The 4,786-nt window shown below is 29.4% G+C and overlaps 1 long non-coding RNA gene across 1 annotated transcript; it reads left to right on the plus strand.

Moving 5' to 3' along the window:
* Positions 1 to 1,410: 1,410 nt before the first annotated feature.
* On the plus strand, positions 1,411 to 4,536 carry LOC133032364 (uncharacterized). The gene is made up of 3 exons (XR_009685050.1): positions 1,411 to 1,886; positions 2,047 to 2,271; positions 3,986 to 4,536. It is a non-coding gene; the product is annotated as an uncharacterized LOC133032364 (long non-coding RNA).
* Positions 4,537 to 4,786: the final 250 nt, after the last annotated feature.

Here is a 4,786-nt window from a genome sequence, read left to right on the forward strand (position 1 = left end):
CAATTACATGATACATGTAATTACTCAAACATCACATCTTTCAATTATATAAAAAAAAAAGACTTTTTAGAAGGGAAAATATGGTTGTCTAATAGAGCTAAAACAATATGTTTCCAGTGTGATGAAAAATTAAAGCAACAATTTTGCTAATATCAAAAAGTTTGTAAAATCCGAAAGAGTTTGGGCACAAAGAAATGATGTTTCTTTTTCTTACTCTTTCTAGAATCAATATATGAACAATAATTTGAATTAATCTTATAATCTTAACTTTTTAATTCAATTAATAATTATTTGTCACGTAATTATTAAGTCTTTTCCCTTTAATTTTCCTTTTTATTGATGATGTTAATTTATTCATATTTTGATTTCTACAATTTTTGTGTTCAGACCATTAAGGTAGTGTTCTACTAGGGGATCTAATGAGTTTCGCCCCTTCGCTAATGGCCTCTAAGAGTTCAAATTCCAGTATTGTATAAATCTTCAATTTGTTCTATTTCTTATATTAACTGAAATTTTGCTACTTTTTTTTTTTTTTTAATTTACAACTTTATTGTTTATATCTTATTAGGGACATTCATGGATTAGGGTTTCTTTGAAATATACAATTAATGAGCATTACTTTTTGATCATAGTGTGTTTTTCATGGCTGAAAACCTCAATAATCTCTATTATCATTTGATATCAAATAAAATAAAATTATCATGATGTATACATTATGGTTATTTAATGAGTAATTAGTGTGTTGAAATTGTCAAGCTGATATTTAGAATTGTTTATAATTGAATTGTTTCTTTGTCAAAATTAATATTAAGTATATTTATATGTTTATAGGTTTATCTATTTTCTCTTAGATCAATTATGCCCATATAGCAAAAAAATCATACTCATATAGACATGTTATTTTCATTTTGTAATTTAGATCTTCTTAGTCATTATTTAATTCACTTAAACCTTTTCCGATTATATAGTAACTGAAGTTTTGTTTCTTTTAGGTACTCCATTACTAAAATCTGTATTACATGTATTATTTATTTTTGACTATGAGGAGGTGGATTTCTTTATTGGAAAACATATAACGTGATAAATTAAAATTCATATATTGAATAATTATTTTTGATTAATGAGATTCATATATATAACTGTGTATATTGAATTCTTTATTCAAATAATTATTTTTGATTTTTACCCGATTAATTATTGTTCATATATCTAGAACCCTATTTGATTAAAGTTAAGATTATAAGATTAATTAATTTGTGATTTTTTGCTATACACATATTAATAATCTCACCTAATAATTAATAATATTTTTTCTTTAATTTTTAATTGTATAACTTTCAAATAACATAGAAAAAAATTAGCATAAAATTTAATATACGTGACTCGCACGTAGCTTTTTGCTAGTATATCTATTCTATATAAAGTGTGCCTATATAACAGAATTGTTGGTTTTTTGAGAAATTTATGGGTCACTTACTTTTTATTTATATTAAAATTTGTTGGTTTAACTATTTTTTTTTACTTTCCTCTTTTTAGACGGAAGGCTAACCATTCCGTTAACCATTCTTCTCTTTCACGCTATTTTCAATTGGTCCCAATTAGAATTTTACTCTCAATTCCAATCGAGTTAAACTCAGAATTTGGCGATCGATTAAACTCAGAATTTTACCTTTTTCTTCTATTTTTATGCATCTTTTTCTCACTACTGGCACTATCAACCCACTATTTTATCGTCCTGCTCCATAGGCGGCAACTTTATTGATTTCGGCACCAATAACTTTCTTGGAAGGGTTTCGCGAGTCGATCACCTTGCCTATGGCTGAGATTTCGACAACCGGCGCCCACCGACCGGTTGTTAAATGGAAGAATCCCAGTTGATTATTTGGGTGAGTTGATAGTCTCTTGATTATTTTCTATTTAGTTAGTGAGAATAATGGTAAAAAAATGTTAATTTTTATCTATCAGAAACGATGCATTTTTCTTCTTTTTTTTGCTATTTCTTTTTCTCTTCAATGATATATGTCCCTTATAAACTCAATGTTGCAGAAGGATGGTTCTCTGAAGCTTCTATAAACAGGCAGGATAATATATATCATATATAATTGTATATGAAGAATTTAGATAAATGGGTTTTATTTAAAATTCCATTAGGTAGATAATGAGGTTTTGAGAGCTTCCATCTTGGGCAATGGCACCTTTAGATTTCACTCATAATGCGATTCTTAACTATCTTAAGCACATAAGAAGAAACTGGCTTGCCTCTGCCTCCAAGTAACTATCTTTCTCTACACATTATGCATTTTAAATTAACATGTTTTGACATAATTTTAGAGTTTATAATTTAGAAAACAATGAATCTTGGCATCCATACAATATATGTGTTTTTGTTTGTATTTATGTCATGCAACAACTCTATCGTTTCACTGTTTGCTTACCCTTTTTATCTGGTAAGTGATCTCAGTTCTAGCTTTTTCTCTCTCATTCCATTTGTTTGTTACTTTACTAGCTTCTTATCTTGTGGCTTTGGTATCATTTATAGTGGAGTCAAAGTCCTAGAAAGAGTGTTCTTATTTTGATTCAAACAGTGACTAATTGCTTGTTGCAAGTGAAAGAAAAGATATTGCAACTTGGACAACCATGGTTGCTCTGCTCGGTGTGCTTTCCTTTGTAATGGGTCCTGTTCAAATCATTAAGCTAAATGTTGTTCTCTACCGGCTGCTTTTTCTTTTCTTTATGGTTAATACAGTTGCTTTTACTTTGGAAGAAAATTTCTCTTGTTTTTCAATTCTGATACCTTTCAAATACAAATTTGTCATGTGGTTGGACTTGGTCACTTACTTGCATCACTATGTGGCCACGAGGACAAACTTCCATGGTTATTGAAAATGAATACACATACATAAATAATATACATTTTGTTTTAGTACGAAACTACCTCTCTGATTATCAATGTGTTGCTTAGGTACTTAGGTTTATTAATTTTTTGTTTGAGCAAAAAATAGTTATATATATTGTAGGTGGTATATGATTTCCATTAGTATAATATAAATAGTCAATCAATATGAATATATAAATTTTTACTACTGCTAATTTTATCTAAGTTCAATCTAAACAATAAAAAATGTTGAGCAATTCAATCGACTCTTTCAACTGAGGTTGAAAAAGAAAGGTAGAGTGAAATGTAGTAGAGGAAAAGGGATGGTGTTGGCCCATTCAATGGGTAAGATGCCTTCTGGTAATATCTTAACTTTCACTTTGTTATTTAGTATTTATAGGTATTATATTGCTTTTTTTCTTTTTTGTTCTAAAAATCTCAACTTAATGCTCGATTTGAGTTTGTTAGTGAAAAGGCTTATTTCCTTAATCTAATTTCTTAACTTCTCTTAATTTAGTTGACGATTCACTCAAATGGTTGTTTTTATGTGTTTCTTAATTTGTATTGACTTTGAACTAAACATAACATCACTTACAAATTGTATCATTTCTTAACTGTGAATTAGGGAGTGACTACTTACTGATTGTTTTTGAGTTATTATCAATTGTCACTCTGTAGATAGCCACTGGTTGAGATTCCATTATATCTTAGATATAGTTTTTAATATCTTTATTGAATTAATGCTTGATAATCACTCCCACTTGTTGCGGAAATGGGTCCAAGAGCTTTCTTATTGATGAAAAAGTATAATCTTATTTTTCTTATAAGCATCTCAACGATTATACCAAGTTTTATAAAAAGAATTTAAAATACATACATTTGAACTGTTTTTGGTTCTTAATTTTCATCTTTATTTTTGATACTGGGTGAAATTTTGTTAGTTTAGATCTCCATCTCTGTGTACTACTCTGTATTCTTTGATTAAGAATGTGAAAGTACATTTGATTTAATTCATCTATTATTTTTTTGCTGAGAAATTCAATTAATCTATTATTACTTTTACTTTTATTTTTTATTGTTTGAAAATTTAAGGTTTTAATTTCATTGTAGAAGTTAAAGAGATGATAAAACGAAGAATATGCAAAGAATGAGGACCTTCAAAAGATTAAACTGACATCATCACTGCTATTTTTGGGACACTGTAAGTTTGAAATAACCCACTTGAATTTGGTCATGATTTTGATTACTGCCTTTTTGGAATCCCATATCTGATACAAATTTCAATTGACTTTCTTAGTGATTATTATTTGGCTCTTGAGTAAATTTTTAGTGGCAAGTGGTCCGAGAAGGCAAGTGTTTATAGTTTTAGAATTCTTGTCTTTTAAGTAGTATGTGGAAGAAAGAACAATTCTTCCAATAAAAGTCCAAACCCCTGTTGTGCAGATGGTAAGCTCTTTGTTTCAAACATAGGTTAAAGACGGTCATAAATAATGTGATAAAGACCATTATGTAAAGGTTTGGAGCCATTATGGAAGCAGTACACTTGGTGAATTAGTTGATCCAAGCCTAGGAGGTAATTTTCAAGCCGAGGAGCATCTTGGTTGCTCCAAATTGGGCTAATTAGTGTACAAGCCTCTGTTGAGCTACGACCATGCATTTATTGTGGATCTCGCTACCGAAAATCATGAGATTCCGTAGCCAACACAACCACCTTTTTTTGAGCTCAATCTCCACAGAAATTGGCCATGGCATCTCTTCTAACTAATACTATTCTTCTAGGCGTGAATCTAACACGCAGTCCTCTGGGAACAAGATGAAATGATCATTTATTTTCTTCTTTCTAAATCACTTTGTGTATTGCTTCCACATTCTATACATACAAGGCTCCATTGGATCAGTATTTATATAATA

The sequence above is a fragment of the Cannabis sativa genome, chromosome X (assembly GCF_029168945.1).
Source record: "Cannabis sativa cultivar Pink pepper isolate KNU-18-1 chromosome X, ASM2916894v1, whole genome shotgun sequence".
Classification (NCBI taxonomy): domain Eukaryota; kingdom Viridiplantae; phylum Streptophyta; class Magnoliopsida; order Rosales; family Cannabaceae; genus Cannabis; species Cannabis sativa.